Genomic DNA, 20,529 nt, shown 5'->3' with positions numbered 1-20,529 from the left:
TTTGTTGAAATCAGTAGCAGCTGCATGCAGAGCAGTGTTAATACAGCAAAGCTTCATATAACTGCCAACGAATAAAAGAAGGCGGATCTAGCTATCAAATTATCAACTATTTTCATGTCATTGATTATTGGACCAGTATAAAAAGAATAACAACCTACATTCTAAAAAAGAGATGTTTATAAAATTGAAGACAAGCAACTTTTACGTAGTCAATTATTGTTCCAGAAAAAATAATACTTAAACATCTCCGTATGTATCATGAAACACAAATATCTAACACGGAAGTAATGATCGAGCCTCCACACGATGTGCTAATCTGTCACGTGCGTCCGAAACAAACTTTTCGACTCTTTTATTCTTTTAAAGTTATTATGCAGTGAAGATCAACATGTCCCTTTTGGGTCACACCTTTGAATCTTGCAAACTATTTTAGACCAGTCAAACTTTATTTCACAAATCTGTTGTTGCCCGTCCAGCCATATGTCATATGGATGAATTTTGTCCGGACAAACGACGTTAAGCATAAGATTTGTACAGCGCTTGATTAATAATTCTTAGCATAATAAAATTTAAATACTGAATTTATTTCAACATATTTTTAAAAGCAGACCTGGTGAAAAAAACTGTCATCGATTCCAATCCAAATATAAAAGAATCAATCATTTAAAGCGATTTTTTCTATTATGCCGATAGATAGATTCGGGGAAACAGTACATTCGAGGAAATGGTTTTCGGGAGAAAATCCTTCGGGAAAAAATCATTCGGGTAAATATTATCGGGGATATGTCGGACAATCGACCAAAGACGATGTAGGTCTCTGACTTCCACCGCTCGTATCCTAAGCGTGTGTAAACAAATTTTAAGTGGATTTTTTGTTCTGCTGATAAAGTGTAACATTGATCACCCATGCTAACAACGTTCGGTAATAATGGAAATGTCGTTAAGGCCCTGAAGCCGAACATGAATGCCAGGTTCATACAAGTCATTGAGTTTTTGTGCTATTTTAAAATTTAATAAACACTTTGAACCTCTTGCCTAAATGTAGGCTATTTCCGAAAGAAATACTGCATTAGTAAAAGAAATTACTTGATGTTGTCTAACTGAACATACTCAAGGATGTTTTGACATTGGAATCGTTTTTGGTGATGACATTTTTAGTAACAACCACATTTTTCTTGTAAATATCATTTGCCGATTTCATGAGAGGTACGAACCTTCGATAGTGTCATCCATATGATAGAAATGTTCTATCAATAGGGTAACTGGGGGCAAAACGCCCCCTCTAAGGAAGGAAGCGTTTTTAGCTATGAAGAACATTATTATAAGCCTTTTTTTTATTCATTATCTCATAGACAAACATGTTTTCTATCAAATAGTAGAAACAGCGATCCATTTTCTTTTTTCTGGAGTAAATAAATCAATTTTTTATAAAATGCTTGCTTATCTGCATTTTTATTTTTTGCGGGGTAAAACGCGCCAGTGATGCATTTCAAACTGAACGCGAGCCAAAAGTGAACTGAACGCGTTCTAATATTGCTCGAGAACCTAGTAAGCATTGAACGCTCGTGCAAGATTCTGCACCTGCTCATGAACGGCCCGTTCACTTTAAAATGCTCAATGAACCCGAAAAAAAAAACTACGTCAGGTCATATTGAAATCATATCCCTACATATATATATGGAACTTTAAATGTTTCTTAACATCTTTGGAAAACTTCCGCATTGAAATGTGTCGTGTATCTGCCATGATGACATTTTCCATTTCACGTTCAATTTGCAGCTCGCACGGGTTCAAATTTTTGAACTGCTCAATGTTGATCCTACTTGATCCCTCGTTCAAAGGTTTGAACTGGAACGCAAACTGAACGCGTTCAAATGCAACACTGTTGCAAATACGTTGCATACATAAGGGCGTTTGATCAGATGTTATTGTTCGATTATAGTATACATGCTGTATCGAAAAATGTGCATTTGTAAGTTTCAAATTGGCACGTAACTACAGCTTGGCATTACGTTTGCTGGAATTTGAATTCAAACGGCTGTTTTGGTGTTATGAAATAGGAGTGGCCGTTTTGCCCCACGAATTGATTAAAGTTTAAGTCCTTCAAAACGCTTTTTAAGGATAAATTCAACACTTTTTTCGCATGGAATACGAACTATGGGAGTGCACAAGTCGATTCTCGGTGGTAGTTTCAAAAGTTTTGTTGTTTATCGGCCTGAAAAATGGCCTAGAAAAACCCCAAAATTGCAACGAAAACAGCGAAAAACGTTTTTTCGAGTTTTTCACGATTTTTGCCAGGAAAACACTCAAAAATATATTTAGAGAAGCATTTAAATACATTTTCCATTATCTCGGGTGAAAAACAGCGTCCCAAAGCACGTCGTTTGTTCAAAACAAGGATGGCGCGTTTTACACCCAGTCCCCCGAGATGAGCCTTTCCGATCAATGTTACTCCGGAAAAGAAAGAAAAGACTATTAACCTTCTGATCAACTGATACTAGATATATTAAGCGTGTCTTTGCTTTATGTCCTTGTCCACAAGGCTAGGGAAAGCAGACAATACTCGACAGAACAATCGAAACATCATCTGAGAATCAGATAAAGGTCGGTGGCTCCATGGAAGGGCCCTAGAAACCCCAAATGGGTTTCATTGCACAGTCAATCAGCTGAAGGTAATTACAAAAAAATAATGAAATCTAATTACAGGTGATTCAGTTCAGCTTCTCAGCACCCAATCGCCGTTTATTAGCTAGGTGTAGAGCATCCGCTCCCACCTTCAATTTGTACATATACGGTAACCGTAAATTAGAACCCAACTTGGGCTTGCTCAAAACATGGATAGAATCGATCATTAAGACACTAGTTGTCCGCAGCAGCTGACGGTCATTATATGTATGCCCTCGGTGAACGGCAGTGCGAAAAACGGTAATGCACTAGAGCGCTTCGGTGATGAAAAATGGCCACAATTACCGACTTTGTCAGTCTTAATTTGTGTCGCGGGTTCGACATGTTGGTTGTATTTCATTCCACGTCGAGTATGTATTTGCAAAACCAATCGCATTGAATGTACTTATTCCTCCCTTTTTTCCCCGACGACAAAAATCAATAAACTGATGTTGTTCATTTTTTTCGCGGAAATCGAGCCCCCTCTTAGAAAGTTGTCATCTTTGCGTATTCACTGCATGATTTGGGACACATGTGCCCCTGGTGGATGAAGGGGACAAGTCAACACCCTCAAGTGGTTACGTATACGTAAGTACACCTGGGCGATTCTGATTCGGATGGACCGTAATCCGAGGTAAAATTGGTCTGTTTTTATATGTTAAAAAAACGACTGGCACTAATGACCCGTGACTATAAACTGTATTTCGTTTTCTGAACGTATCAAACATGTTTGAAGAAGATTTGTGCTCTTGAAAATTTGAGGTTTGGCTTCGATGCATCTTCATCTTGAAAATCTAATATCAAAATCTTTCCATGACAAATCATTTTTTTTCATAAACTATCAAAATTACACAGTTTTACGGTACCGCTGTTCCACCGCGCTGCTTTTAACGACCTACACGGGTATGCTGGCAAACGCCTCATGCTTAGAAAAATGAGGGAGTGCAGAAAAAATCTTTACTTGAATACGAAATCAAGTTGTTTATTTTGTTACGGAGGAGTATGGATTGTTGGGCACGTTGTATGTAAGGTACATACATGTCTGGGAGTATTCCTTTGTTGGATGCGTGTTGTTCAGCAGTATACTCTGCTGGGGTCAATTCCAAACGCGGAGATCGTAACATTTGGAACATGTCAACAATCATACATTTTCTATGTCACTAGACATTAGCTTTGCAATTTAGTCCGCACTGATACTTTTTTTTTCAAGACTATGTCACATATAGAAAAAAAAGCAGCCTTTTGGGAAATAAGGTTTGAGATTATCTATAGTTGTCTAACATAAGAAATATGAAAACCAAAGAATTGCGAGTGTTCATATGCAATATTTTAAGTTTTATTACGCTCTCTATGAGGTTCCCCTAGACAATTGATATTAAAACCGAAAGCTCAATCAAAGTCTTTTCATAACCTCTTCTAAATAGTTTCATGATCAATGTTCCCACTTGAAAAGATTTTTAAATCCATAGTAGTAATATAACTGCAGATATTTTTATAGTGTTTGTCGTCTTCAGAAAACATCATGACAAATGATTTTATGTTATTTCAATACTAAGTGACGTGAGAAATCTGGTTGAACTTTACTGAAGGCCTTGTGTAACAATGAGAGATTCTCTAATCTCTCGCTCTATTTTGATTATTACTGGCTATATTAAAGTTTTTGGAGTTTTTTACTATTTGTTGATGTGAATACGTTTTTGCGGTATATAAATTATTCTGAACAAAGAAAATAACAAATGGGGTCATAACCTACATGCCAAGCGAAGCAGGCAAAAAGATGGTTCTTTCGAAGATATGCCTCTATATTGCATATCGATGCAAAAATTCAATTTCATTTAGGCCCCTTTTGTTAAGCAACGACGCAATTTTCAATTTAAAGACAACAAAAACTCTCATAATGTGAAACTACATCATCCATTTTAGTCTAATTGACCTTGACTAAGCAAACCATTCAAGCAAACAAACTATCCTGAGACAGACATTGATACATCGGAAACACTTCACATTCCGGCATAGCACCTGTCAATCCCCATTCCTCACCATTCGAATGACCAACCTACCTGCTCAACTACTGTCGAACTTATCCAACTAGGCACCAGAAAGAATCGAAATTTCCACCTTTAGCAAACTCAATCTAGCTGTCCGGCCTGTCATCAGCAACATTGTGGAGCACCATCAAAGAGCAAACACACATGATCCCTCCGATAGAACTGCGCTACATAACATAACAGAGGAGGGTGGGGCAAAAATTTCTTTTTGAGATTTCCAACCCGATTCACAACAAATGTTATAAATGCCATGGTGGCTTTCACTCCAAAAATATATAAATCGATTTAGATTTTCAAAAATTGCGACTTGTTTTTTTTTTCAAGATAATTTTCAATGAAAGGACTAAAAAGAACAGCTTTTATATTTTTTATAAGCTTTTGCCCCACCTTACTCTACATGTATCGAGCTGTTGTGTTACCACACGAGTTGGCCACTTGTCCAAGTCACCATCCCCGCGCTAGCCACGAGGAGGATGAAGGTCCATAGTCCGGTAGTCCGGCGAAGTGATAAAACGGCAGCACTACAACACATCGCCAAACCTCACTCGCCATTGACTGGAAAGTGGGTCAATTTATGCAAATCGCCGGTACGCGCGCTAATCCCAAACCATCTCATTTCCATAATTTGAGACTGCGCACAGTGGGTGGCTAGAACGAAATTGTAGCAATAATTTCAAATATTAAGGTATTTGTTAAAGCTCCATTTTCTAAGCATAGCTAAAAGTATGACGCAAGTTGTTGTAACATTCTGGAGACGTCAAAAACATTGAAAAATGTGATTAGAGTGTAATTATCATTATTTACTTTGATGACTTGATACTTTCCTTTTCGTCAATGATGGCTCTTATCGTTTTTTTCTTGTATCCGTAGATCCTTGCCGTCTCAAAAATATACCTATTCCAGTTCCTTGGTCTTGCCGTCTTCGCTGAGAGGTAGAGTCTGACCGTTTGGCATAATGAATAATTTAGAACGAATATCGTCCTGATCGGCTTGAAGCTTTTACTGAGATCAACACCAACGAGCCCATAGCAAATTTTTTTGGTATGTTCTCAACAAGCGAGATTTTCCAAGCTATGAATGTCAAAGATTGTTGTGACATTAGAGAGCATAACTAAATAACTATGGTGGAAGATCCTTTCGGAATAATAATTTTCTGTACATCCCAGAACATAGAGTATCTTTGAGCTTGTTGTGATATACATATTTGAAAATAGTAAATTGGCAAAGAAAGTTCGCAGTTAATAATAAAGGGAACGCTCATAGAATATTTCGCTGTGGATCAAGTTCTGTTCCAGTTGGGACGTAACACTTGATGAAAATAACTTAGTAAATGAAGGGAAAATTTATTTGCAAAATATTGAAAGCTCTATTCCAAAGATCTTTTATTGCAGCATAATGCAAAAGTCTTTTTTCGTTTAAAATGTTTAAGGCTCAAACTCACAGCATAACTCAAATGAATAAAACATTTGTGGCAAAACTATTGAACGATTCAATAATAATTTTAATTTTGGAAGTGTACGTCAAAAACACCGTCTATTATCGGAAAAAGAAAAAAAATATGACTGAAATCATATTTTTATAGCATATCTCGATATCATCAATATTATTTGTTTGCTTATACAATATGTAGAAATATTAGCAGGTTCATTCTAACAGCACAAATTGCAAGAATTGATAAAACAGCAATATAAAAAAATGGTTAACATTTAGCTTTACCAAATTTTATCTTATTACAGTATAAAAATGAAGAACAGCCTATTATTAAAAAAGGCAACATTTATTTTTAAAACAATAGAAGATTGGACGCTAAAACTTATTGCGGCATTGTAAAATGAAAAGATTTCAAAAAATGTAACTACAGTAATCGATTTTTTTTTTCGTTGATAATAGAGTTTTCAAATTTCCCGGGATTCGACTTCCTGGGAAACGGGAATGAAAATTTTCATTTCCCGGGAATTCCCGGGATCCCGGGAAATTCATGAAAACCATGAAAATGAAGCTTATTTGATGGAGTGTTTTTTAATTATCCATGCATATGTATATTATACTATATTATATGACCAGTAAATATGTACGGTTATATATTTTTTTATAAGTAATTTGTTTAAATTAAAAAAAAATCTTTTGGCTTCGCTTTAAAAAAAAAGACACTACACGTTAATGCTTCCAGAGGGCTATTTGCCCTTTGAAAGAAGCACCACACTAGACAACGGACTAGCATACAACGCCCAGTGGCACAGTCGGGAAACATTCCTGTCGAAAAGTTTTTCAGCCTGAGACGGGAATCGAACCCACATTCCTTAGCACGATGCGGCTAAATGCCTTGGTGACACTAACCGCACGGCTACGAAGCCCACAAAACTATGCTAGGATTTAAAACAAAAAACTTTATGAATTTAAGCAAACATTCATGTTGAGGTCATTCTAGACGAATCGTATAAAGTTCAAATAATATTTGCCAACATTTAATCAATCTTTTCGAACATTAAATCAAAAACCAACTAGTCTTTCGTTGAAAATTGTGACTGTTACACAGCGTAACAAAAATGACATTTTTGCGTGTCTCAAGGATTAAATGATGTGTCTCTAGTAGATTTGGGATCGCTGAATCTAATGCCGTTCTCCGAAATGTCCATGCACGTTACAAATTTTAGCTACAGTTCGCCAAAGCTGTATTAAACACTGGTTTATTTGATGTTTACATAAAATTAAAGATATGATTCATCAAACTTTTTTGTGATCTAGTCCAGCAAGCATGCAAAATAGGACTTCAAATCTTATTTCAGATATAATTATGTTGAAATTGCACGATAAAATTTAGATTGAATCAATTTTTTCAACATGCTTGCACTCTCCATACAAAACTCTTCGTTTCTCTTATATGGCAAAATACAATACTTTTCTAAAACACCAAAACATAACTTTTGAGATAGTATTATGAACTTTGCTGATAAGTATTGTTATACACATAAAGTTTGAATTCTGTGGCAAGTTAAGCAAATAAATTGCCTTCACACTTAAATTATTTTACGGATTCCTGTAAAAACTCAACAGCTGAACAGTTCGGTAAAATAAATTAAAGGAGTACGGTAAATTTTTACAGTATTCGATGAAAAATCACCGGAATCCGTTCGACGGAATTACGGTGTTTTATTTCACCGAACTGTTCAGTTGTTGAGATTACGGTGAAATTCACCGATTTCCGGTAAAATGAGCGTAGTGTGTTACAAGCTCACAAACTTGCATGCAAGTTGGCTGATAATGTCAAATTTTGCATTTTCAACAGCCAATATTTCAAAAACTAGACATGCTATGATATTTTTGAAAACGGCAATGGATTCAGAAACGTAGTAAATTCTAGGAAAAACAAATCGTCAGAAACATATGCATTTTTCAATAATTATTACGAAAAGATTACGATTACGAAAATCAGCTCAATAAATGAAAAGTAAATTGAACGATGGTTTTTATTTGAATATGAATGATCAATTCTTTATTGAAATAGAGCTTCCCGGGAAATACGGGAATCCCGGGAAGCAGAAAATTATTTCCCGGGAAACGGGAATCCCGGGAAACCTCATTTCCCGGTAAATGTTCCCGGGATTGAAAACTCTAGTTGATAACTTGGACACTTGAATAACACTTTGGCATAGGTTTTTTTAAGTCAGAAGAATTGTCTGAAACATTGCAACTTTGCAATAAGAAGTACTTCAATGTGACGCATGTTGTGGCCAAATATGAGCTCAGTAGCTTCAAAAAAACCCACTGCCGAAGTGAATCTAAAGGGCCATGAATAAGATCCAGCTCCCTATCAGTTGGAAACAAAAAATATTTAAAAAATATAGTTCCAAAGAACAGCCTATGTATAAAAGAAGGTGAAATTTATTTTAATTCTAAAGCAACAGTTTTTATACCTATTACATATAATGGTTACATCATATTTAGAAAGAACATCCAATGTTTAGAAGAAGGGTAAATTTGTGCTAAATATATCAAAATCTTCAATGCAAAAATTAATTTCAACAGCGAAACTCAAAAGAAGAATCAATAAATGAAAGAAGAGAAATTTCTATTCAAATAATAATATACAATCGGCAATAACTTTCATAATATGCTTTAATTTATTCAAGACAATACGATTTTTGAATAAAGTGTCAATTTCAATTGACTCCAAAATAAGCCTGATGTCATCAGAAAGATTCAATAGAAACGTAAAAACGAATACCATCTTAAGAAATCCTTGGTTTCAGATGCGTTATGCCAAACGGCTTCATGCCAAACGACTTTATTCCAAATGACCTACCATCCCATTAATCACGTGGTCATATTTTGTTTGATCCCGTACCCTCCCCCGCTTCTGGTCGTTTGACCGTACGAAAATTTGAAAATTTGTGTGGACCACCAGACTCTCCCTCCCCTCATAAATGACCACGTGACCCCACAAATTTTTAATTCTGCACAAGTTTTGTGTTAAATTCATGGGAGAAACCTTCCTTGAATTGTATACAGAGAAGCAAACATTTCATGCTCAGGTGTCCATAACAATGTATTTTAGTATTTATTGAGATTGTGTTTCGCTTTTAACTTTTTGACGACTAAATTTGTTCGATATTGTTTGTAAATTTAACCCTCTAATACCCAAATTTTTATTTTTGATCTAAATATCATTTTTCGTTATCACGTTTTGGGCAAAGATTTTTTTTGTTCGCGAATTTATGTATTTTGGTTTTTGATTTTTATAATTTTTATTTTAAAACATCCCTATCCTTTTTCATATTTTTCCTTAAACCTCTTCTGGTAACTGATTTTTGGCAATAATAAAAATTCTAATTTTTACGATACTTTTCAAAATATTTTTTTTTCTAGGACACAGTTTATTTTCCGTGTAACTAACGGAAAAACAGGTTTGAAATATTTTAATACCACCAGGCTCTACTTCTGTGATCGGTTGATTAGAGAAAAATATAAAAGGTACGATTTTTTGTATTACACGTTAAATGAATCCCCAGCATTTTTAGGTTACATAAAAATACAATTTTTAAGTACAAAAAAGTTTCAAAAATCATAAAACACTTTCCTTATAAACATGTTATAAGCCAAGGTTTAAGCCAAAAATAAAATCACTTTGATTTACGAGCTACGAAAAAATACACAAAATTCTAAAGTGTACCCCGTCTAAAGACGGGTTTTGGTATTAGAGGGTTAATAGTGTTGTAAGTTATTGGAGAGATTTTCTGTACGAAATTTCATTAGCTTTTTTAGAATTAAACGTTTGAAAGATTGAAAACTTTAGCTAATCTAGGAGGAATAAAAAATCATCAAAACCAAGATGTTAAACCATCAATTTGGAAGAGTAGCTATAAGAAAAATCTTCAAGTTCTTCGAGGGTCACATAAAATCAAGCAGCGGGCCGTACTTTGGACACAAGAGGTTGCATTATAGATTCGATTTAAATGTGTAAAAATCTGGATTTCAAACGGAGTGGTGAATAAGAACAGATGCTCCGCGCAACAATTTTATTTCAAAAAGTGCCGCGAGCCGAAAAGGCTGAAAAACCCTGCCTTATTAAGTTCCTCCATATTGTTTATAGATTTTTTTTTAACAATTCATCCAGAGATTACTCCATCATTTCTTATAAACATAGCTCGTATGACTTTTGTGTATTTTTTCGTTCTTATAAACATAGCTCGTATGACTTCTGAAGTTGAATGTAACAATATCTTCATAATTATTGAAATTTAAGTTTTCAATTCAGCAATTATTCCAGTATTTTCCCAGACCGTTCCTACGTAAATTTTATTAGGGATTCTCTGTTGGGTACTATTCAGGGATTTGATTGACTCTTTCAATATCTCATTAATATCTTAGCGATTTGTCTCGAAAATCCATCAAGATATCCTCAGGATTCTTTATGATATTCTAGCAGTAGTTCATATGAATTTTCTGCAGAAGAGGCATCTGCTTGAAATCGTAAAGATTCAGATTTTTTTATTCTTAAAGATGCGCTACACAGAAACCTTGTACGAAATTCTAGCAAGACCGATTGAAGCATCACTGGATAAATTCCTGGAGGGCTTTCTTGAGAAATTGGTGAAAATCTTCAGATATACGTAATTTCAGGAGTTAACCTTAGAAGATGTCTAAGCTGAATTCGTGATGTTATCTTAAGTTCTTAGACGAACTCCTTCGAAAATGCGCAAAAAGAATTACTAGTAGAACGCCTGAAAAAAACTTCATAGTTACATCTTAACAAAACTTGAATTAGTGCATTTGAATTAGTTTCTAACAATATCTCTGGAAAAAGTCATGATAATATACCTAGAGTCAAACTAGCAGCAAAACTTACTTGTCGTAATGACACGAGTGATACTACAAAACTCCCAAAACAAGCACTTAGAAATATTCTTAGAGAAATGTCTGGTCGAATTCTCAGGAAAATCCTTATGAAAACTCTTATCTTCTGAGCCTTTTCCCTTGTTTCTTAATGTTTTCTTAGTACTTGTTTGGGCTCTTTATTTTTGGCATAAGATCGCCTAATTTCCTATCCTTAGCATAGTAAGTGGCTACCAGCCCTGCATTTAGACCTTAATGTGACATTTGAAAACACAGTGGCTTCTTAAGGTCATTCCGGTCCAGCCATTCATCCGATAAGCACAAACTACACAGAGAATACGTCAAGATACCCTGTATAAGGACACAACATTTTATGTTTTATGTAAACAATAAAAATTAAAGTGAGCTCTTCTAAAACTTCTAATATTTCTAATGCATCATTAACTCTAATAATTAACATTTAGTGTGCGTTTAATCATATTATGTTAATTTATTAATTATATTAATAATTATGGGACATCGTTCTATTCCTGTTAAAGATTATTATAAGATGTATTATGAAATATATTCCCTAAGAATATTGTATGTAACAGAATTCTCGTGGTAAAATTCCAATTTCATACCTTAGATGCATCAATTTATTTCATTATCACGAACTTTACATGAAAACTCGTTTTTGTGCCCTCCTTACCACTAGGACAGCTCCACGCTTACAGGGTGTCCGTAAATTATCCGCACAAATTTGAAAGAATGGCTCTCTGCAATCAAGCGGAATAAATTCAATATTCTTGCATGATTTAATACATTGACTTATTATATTCTTAAACAGTAAGTTTGACACATTTCCGATTTCGAATAATAATAAAAAAAAACCAAGTCGTTTTTCGAGCTTTATGAGCATTTGTATTCATCAATTATAGATTTTAAGGAGAAAACATCACTAGTATGAATAGCGGCTCTCAGGAAAAAACGTCCCTGAAAATTTTTAATTTGTCTATCTCAGTTAGAAGGGCAATAATTACGAAATTATTCAAAATTCTATTGTGTATTAACACATAGTTGTATTGAAAGGGGTGCATAGACATTGATTTTTTTTTGTTTTCAATGTGAGATCATCTTTTCCATATTTTGTTGTTCGGATAATTTACGGACACCCTGTACAAGAAAGCCATGCTGTAGATGTCTCGGTTCAAGTCACGGTCGGTCCAGGATCTATTTGAAACATTTGTGCATCTTCAAACCCCTCTTACATTGTAAGGACTTTGTCTCTTAGTTTTTGATCTTTATTGGCGTTATGTTAAATTTTGGTACAAAACCACACTGGGGTCCACTCTATTGGCGATCAAATGTAAGGTTAAGATGCGAAAGTTCTACAAATTTGATTGAATATTTACGGTTTCCTGTGCTTTAAATCTCAGACATATTATCAGTAGAGTGATTGTGGTGGTTTTTCTTCCTAAATTAGTGCCAGTAACGTCCTTTGGGATGCATCATTAACTGTTCTAGAAGAGTGCTCCCAACACATTTTGAAATTGCGTTAGATCACGAATAAGCACACTAAATGGAAAACACATTATATATTTTTTTAGTTTACAGAACGCATGTTTATAATTGGTTAAACATCAGGAAAAAAGCAAATTCGCAATTTAACGGGAGCCGCGAAATGCTTTGGCTGCAAAATTTATGGAATCTCACCAAATGCTGCCAAAACAATTAGGTTTGGAGAAATTTGTATGAAAATCACCATGAATTCCAGTTTTTTGCGTATAAAAATGGTTTATTAATCTCGAAATTGAAGTTCCATCGAAAATTTCATAACCGTTCAGAGTCAACTCCTTTCAATTTAAATTTTGAATTTCCACTTCAATATCAAACTTATCAACTTCATTAGTAAAATAAAAACTAGGAGTAGTGTACTAGTTATGGCCATAGTGGTTCCCTATTTGGACATATGTGAAATTTTGATAACTTTCGCATTTTAAATCTTTTTGAATGTTTTAACATCAAGATATATCTTATATCTAACTACTACAACACATGAACATTTTCAAAATTGGAAGACATTAAAATAATCACATATGGCGAAATAGGGAACCACTATGTCCATAACTGGTACACCTACCCTATATTGAATGAAATCCGTGAAATTAACACATATAAATGTATTTATTTTATGAAGAGGAATTCATCAGAAATTCTAGGACCTTATTGCCATTAAAATATAAGCTTAGACTGTATACTACTCTATATCAATGTGTTTCACATTGACAAGACCTCGGAAGTCCAATGAATCCAATGGTAACCTCTATCCAGACAACAAACTTTCCACATGCTGAAAAATACTCTAACATCAGGGTAACTTTTTTTTCTGACGACAGCATTGTAAATTTCAGAACATTCCGAACCTTGAAAAAATGGCTCAAGTAGTTCCGGAGTTATTCCAGATTGACCTGGGATACCAAAACTGGTCATATCGCCCGAGATCCTTATGAGCCAGAAGCTTAGTGTCTTCGGTAAACTTGTTCAGCAGATAAACGGACATTCAATTAGCAAGATGACTCTAATAACAAATTTTCTTCAATCTTCTATATCCCATGATTTGCTAGAAAGTCGATGTCTTCGGCAAAATTGATCAGTAGACTATCTGGTGATGAAACATCAAATTCGATATTCATTCACTAGGTTGTACTAGTGACAAATTTTATTCAATCTTCTGAATTTATAGACCCTTATGAGCTAGAAGATTTGGATTTTTTTACACAAGAAAGGCTTTCTGGCGATGAGAAAAACTGATTGGGAATTCATCCGCCAGGTGGCACTAGTAACGCAGTTGGTGTTTTCTACAAATTCGTTTAGACCTGGGTTTTTAAGTGATAAATTGTCGTCCGATAACTTAACGTTAACTTGAAGTTTCTCGATAACCTTCCGTTGACGATAACCAAGCGTTTTAATTGATTTAGCACATCAATGTTCCATCGATGAATTAGTGAAAATCCAGTAATCCTAGTTACGACCGCAACAGCAGTTAAGATTGCCAAGAAAATTTGTGTAAAACTTTAACGTGTTATCACCGATAAACTCAACGTTTGAAGACATTATCGTTAACGACGATAGTGATAAACAGACGATTAGATCATTTATCGATTAGATGATTAGATTAGATAATTTATCGATTAACAACCCTGGGTTAAACAACCAGTTTGTAGCTTATAGTGGAATAAAATATTTGAATTTTTTCCACTAGGTGTCGTCAGTTCATCCCGAATGGAAAATTAACCCTGCTTATAAAAAATGTTTAAGCTTACATATCCAAGAACAGTTGCAAAAAAATTTATCGATTGCTTAGCCAGTTAGAGAGTAAGGAGGTCAAAAATTTATGCCGAAAAGTAGTTATTAATGCTACCGTAATCCGGGGGCAAATTGATCACTGGGGCTAATTTGATCAGGTCGGTATCAAAAACCATTTCCAAGGATGCTGAAGGTTTCATTGGCACCACAAGCATTCCATATTATTTTGTTTGTAGTAATGGTTTTGAATCATTCCATTTTTATTAGGGTCAGTTTTGCATAGGAAAATTCACAATTTTTGAAGGTGTAAGCAATACAGTTGGAAATGTCTGTGCTAAACAATCCAGTGGTGCTATGCCGACATGTTAATTTTGAGTGTTAAAAATATTTTGTAAGCTTAAGTATGAACTACTGAACTTATTTTTGATACCATACAGCATAACAAATATAGTTTTTCGCTCATATTACTGTTTAATCTCGAATTATGTACTTATTTCAAAGGGAAATTGACAGATTTTCATAGTTTTATTTTGCAATAAACTGATCAAATACTAAAGTTATAAGAATTTTGACATCATTTTCAGATTTAGGAGACCCAAATTTAGTAGATAGGGAAATATTTAATTCTAAAATCTGCTTTGTGATATGGTGATCAATTTCGCCTCATTGTGTCATTGTAATGTTTTGATATTTAAACTATTTTTATGAAATGTTAAATATTATTCCATTGAAAAGCGATTGCATAAACTGATTAAGACCAATAGAGTACTGGTTTTGTCGAAATTTATTTGTCAATATTTGAATTCCGAAGGATAACACAGCAAAAAGTTGTGAAATAGTGATCAATTTGCCCCCAGATTACGGTACTAGTGGCAAAATGAAGATCTGTTTTCAACATAAATCGTATAAAACGAGGCTTGCCGAGTTGGATAAGTACGACTAGTGCTAGAAAAACAAGTCTTATAACGAGTTGCATACAACATATTTTTGCAAACACGAAAATTATCGCAATAGTTGGATTTAACTATTTTTACAGATAATCCCTCAAATGAGTCGAATTCGGATCGTCCAACGGATGTAAAATCAAAAGCTTATTAACTAAGTCATAGAGAAATCCAGAGCTTCGACAATTCGATGTAGCCACTCAAATATTGAAAGGTCGAAGATTTGTTATCACTTCGATATTGATTTGCCAACTCCCAAAACAGAACTGGAAAGTGCTTCTTTTCAACACCGTTATGAAACAGCGCTTAGAGATAACTTTTTTCATTACTGTTGGATGGAATAATGAATGGTATTCAAAATGATCTCAAAAATTGTTTGCCTATTATGGCACGTTTTTCGATACAATTCTCGCATACTCTGAGATAACGCCCTAAAAGCCATTGGTAACCACGAGCGTAGCTCGTTCTTTCTGAGCCAATGAAGGAATAAGCATCAAAACCAACATCACGGACAGGTAGATATTGATCCTTTCTTCCCCACAGCGTTATTATATAACATGAAAATCCATTCAGATGCTCAGTAACAACGAGCTACACACATGGTTACCAATGGCTTTTAGGGCGAGATCAGAAGTTATGCGAGAATTACTCATTGTCAGGTTGATAGGTTTCCTTCAACAGTTCGAATTTATTCCATTATGAGCTATAACCATTTTTTAGTCAATATAAGGACCTATTCACAAATTTCATGACGCTTTTTTTAAGGTACTGGGTGGGTGTCCTCAAAATGTTGCAGCTCATTCATTTTTTTTATAATATTCATCCAAAAAGTATTACAAGAGGGTATTCAAAATGACAATTTTCGGCTTTACGAAATTTGTGTATGAACCCTAAGGGCATACGAAGATCATTTGGGGCAGAAAATAGTTTTGGCCACTATCGGCCCAAATTACTCCTCTGTGCAACGCGACAACATACGACGACGGGCGGAAGGCGAAGCAATATATGGTCGATGTGGACCAATATTTACACTTGGCTACCTAGAACAACGAACGAGTTTTTGCACGGATTTTTGGACCCCTCCGCCGATCGCCGCCACGTCAGCCGAATTGGGTTTACACCAGGCTGTTTGACAAAAGGGTGTTCCCCTCTCCATCTCTCTCGCTCGCTGTTCGTGGAAGGTACAAGCGGCAAAACAGCAATCGCATATCTGACGATATGGATGGGTTAACTTTTCGACAACAGGATTCGGTTGACTTCCGCAGAGCTTAGATCTGAACTGATTTAATTAGCTTTCAGTGGACTACGTAAGCCGGAAAAAGGGTTCACATCGAAACTTGAACGTAGAAGTATGAATTCCAAACAGGAATAGGCTTCCACTACGCAGTTCATCATTCTCCAATGTGTAAGATCTGCCTAACTTCAATTTTACGTGGAACGCCCCCAGGATCAACCTGACATGATTCGACAAATTCTTGGAACCAATCAAACAGCAGGCAAGCACCACATGGTAATTTATCGAGAGTCATTTATATTTCTGGTTGTATTGAAATTACTGTTTTGGGTTTGAAAGCTATGCGGGAAAGACCATTTATCTGGTTAAACCGGATAATTGGAATTCATTGGAATTGGATGGAAAAAAGTAACAAAGCATTTAAAAACAAATCACTACGGACGAAACCTTATTCTAAAAATACATACCAATAATGTTGCTCTTTTTGCTGCAGGTTCTGTGGAATGTAGTCTGGAAATAAATGAAGAAACACATAATCAGTATTGGTATGCATTTCAATTGATATAATTGATTTCAAATGAATTCATAAAGGATTCTGATTGGATTTGGATTGGATTTGAATTTGGATTTGGATTGGATTTGGAAACAGATGTTCTTTGTCATCCAAGGAATTCAGCTCATAGGAATTACAAGTATAAGGCTCTGCACAAAATCTATCTATCTCCTTTAATCTACCTTAAAATTTGTAAACAACAAGGCCATTTATCGCTCAAATCCCATACAAAATAATCCCTTTATCCAGTTACTTATTGGTGGTTTTATTGTTAAAGCCCCTCAACTATCTGGTCACCACAAATGTCTACAAAAATTCTCTACAAAAGTCTTCACGAAAATTTTCATAGAAATATCCACTAACGTCGCTTCAGTACTCTACACAAAGGTGTCTACGAAGATATCCATAGATCTACACAAGTTTCAACATAGGTCTCCGCAAAGTCCTTCAGAGTGATCTCTACAGAAGACTCTACATAGAGCTTAACAAAAATCTTCACAGAAGTCTTTATAGACGTTTTCATTGCATTCTACACTAACCTTTCACCACACGACCACAACTCTACACAGATACCATCACAAATATCTCCACAAATCTGCACAAAAGTCTCCACTCCAATTATATCTTGATTCTAAGTTGTATGATTTCATCGATCACTATGAACTTCATCAATGGTATTTCATTCTTTAATGTACCTTTCAAAAAAGTTTGTCCAAAAAATATTGTTTTTATTGTCAATTTATGTCACTAACTTTATAAATAGGGGAAGTGGTGGTAAAATGAACAGGGGTGGTAAAATGAACACCGTTCCTTTTACCAAAAAAAAACAAATTTCGATGAATTTTTATCACGCACGGACGATTTAGAGCATAAATCTGAGTGTTCGAGTTGATACGGAGGTCAATTGAAGTGTAAATATCAACAAAAACTCAGATTTTAGAAAACCACGTTTGAAAATTAGAACAGACGTAACTTTAAGCTCGGAAGGCTTCAGGTTTTTCAGTGAGGTGAATATCGTTAAGATATGATGTCAAATCTGATACCTTTATAATTCTTTTTGAATGGGTTACAATCATTAATGGATATATTTTCGGTAGGGCAATGAAAATTTTCAGAAATATTTGTTTTGCTTACGTTTTTTTGCGTGGTGTTCATTTTACCACCAACTGCTGTTCATTTTACCCACATAGTGCAGGTAAAATGAACATTTGCATCGCTTTTTGATAGCGATGAAAAAATTGGAAAATTTAGCAATTTTAGTCTGAATCCATGTCGCTGCTATAGATTACATCCCTATTTTCAATGTTATGCGATAGAACTACACAAATTTCTCGTTTTTCTATCAGAAACAAGATGATTTCCTTAAGGTGTTCATTTTACCACCCCTTCCCCTATCACATACCTCGATGCAAACATATTTTTAACTGTAATGGAAACTGCCCATTGTGCGCTTGACGCCTTTCCAGTAGCTCACCCATCTTATCACCCTCGACACTAATTGCTTCAAACAACTGCTAAATGATGCAAACCCCCAGGGTGCTTTACCGGTTGATTCCACATCAGAGATCACACATAGATAGGCCCGGATTTTGTCATTCAATTAGACTCGTCAGTTTATTATGGGCGGACGAATGAATCACACCTCGGGACGTCATTTAGCCGCAGTTGACTTGGAGCAGGTGAGAACGGTGGAATCTTCCATTAGGGTGATTCAAAATTTAAAAAAGTTTGAAGATCCAATCTTTCTTATCTTTTTTACTATTCCACTATGTTTAATTAGGTGACCAATTTTCAAAACATGACTTGTTCTTATGGGCTTCTCTTGATCATTATTTCATATGAAATACTTCTATTAAGACATTATCAGTATCAGTTGTCTTATCAGAGCAAGATCTTTTGTAGTTTTATTGAAACAGTATATAAAGAATTCAATACTATCACAAGGTAAACGTATAACTTTGGATTATGCTACCAATGTATGACAAATTAAGAGTTTAAGATCATAGTCTTTAATCACGGATTTGACTTCACATTTTCATTTTGCAATGCCCCTTGCTTCAACAATGGAATTTGTTAAAATTTCGAGAGCATTAGCAATATCAAGTTTTGTTTGCAAAGAAAGGTTAACATCAAGATTACTATCGATGTATATTTCATTTGAATTCCAGTCGGCTCGTAAATAATTGAAACTGGAGATGATAGGATTGAGAATCGCTTGAGTAATCAGTTGGCTACAAAGGTGCCTAGAGTCGGTTAAGACCAAATCAATCGTTAAAGGATTTCTAGAAAAGGAAAAACAAGTAGGGCTCTCAGGGTATTGAATTGAGAAATATCCTGAAGAGCACTCATCAAATAAAATTCTACCGTTGAAATTGCTCCATTATTCCATGACCGATGTTTGGCATTAAAGTTAGCAATGACATAGAAGAACGCATCGACCGTGATTGTTTTTAAATTATTTTTTGTTATGGCTATAGCGGTCATGAGACTCAAAGGTAGAGGGAGTCTGTAGAAGATTTTTTACAAATGATTGAAATGAATAGGTGGATAGGCGTCGCAAGGGAGCGACAAGATTGAATTTTTTTTTATCAGGGTTGGGGATAGAAACCGCCTTTTTCATCGCATACGCTTCTGCAGAGAAAACGTTGCACTCCTTCGCTAGACTAAAAGTTCCAGAGATAACTGTCGTGGATTCCGACCTCTTCTGGTCCGGAATCAACGGATTGCTCCGTTCGATGATCCGGATTATAGTTTCGCCTTGTCATCTTCGTTCCTCCGTTTCTCCGTGACAACTCACAAGCGATACAACCGCCTTCATGTGAATCGATTTTAAGACTGACTTCCAAACTCTTTTAACGAGAGCTCGAGCATCCCGGCTCTCTCGCACTCTAGTCTCTCGTTCTCACAAGTGGTTCACCGATATGAGCTATTAAAGTGTTTTGGTATTATAGATTTTCTACAACACTTTCTTTTATATGTAATGCATTGAAGTAATTTATAACACGGCACTATATTCATTATACAACTAATCTTCAATAATACCGTTGTTATAATAAGCGGCTCCTACCGTGTCTTCACACTTTGATCCGTCAGTGTAGACGACGGTCGAGTTGTGAAAGCGAGTCAACAATAGTGTCATACCTTTGCTACACTTCATTGATAAATGTTGAACCATACCTTTCTTATGTTACATACACCTGAATATGTATAACTACCTTCCCATTCATATACCTTGCTCCGCACGTTTGACAATTCAGTACAGTCAGCTATTGCATAAATATTCTTCCCCGCGTGCGTGAGCATGTGCTCATTAAATTCCCTCAACTAAATTGTTAAGAATAAAAGTTAGTAAGTGTTAAAACAAATAGCTGTTGTGTGTATTACTCGGCCAGTCACAACAAATAGTTGCTGAACGACTGGGCGGACTTTCTCCGGTGGGTTACCGGTTCGAACACTACACTTCAC

The 20,529-nt window shown here is 35.3% G+C and overlaps 1 protein-coding gene across 5 annotated transcripts in view; it reads right to left on the bottom strand.

Annotated features, from left to right (window-relative positions):
• The window catches only part of LOC5567586 (solute carrier family 12 member 1), a 226,306-nt gene that overhangs the window by 114,866 nt on the left and 90,911 nt on the right, over positions 1-20,529 (bottom strand). For 4 of the 5 annotated variants that reach the window (XM_021853732.1, XM_021853730.1, XM_021853734.1 and 1 more), the window contains one exon: positions 16,979-17,021. The exons of the other annotated variant lie outside the window; for it this stretch is intronic. The gene's annotated coding sequence lies outside the window, so the exon portion shown is untranslated. The remainder of the gene's footprint in view (positions 1-16,978; positions 17,022-20,529) is intronic. 5 annotated transcript variants of the gene reach the window in all.

The sequence above is a fragment of the Aedes aegypti genome, chromosome 3 (genome assembly GCF_002204515.2).
Source record: "Aedes aegypti strain LVP_AGWG chromosome 3, AaegL5.0 Primary Assembly, whole genome shotgun sequence".
NCBI lineage: Eukaryota > Metazoa > Arthropoda > Insecta > Diptera > Culicidae > Aedes > Aedes aegypti.
This window is presented reverse-complemented; position numbering and strand designations above follow the sequence as displayed.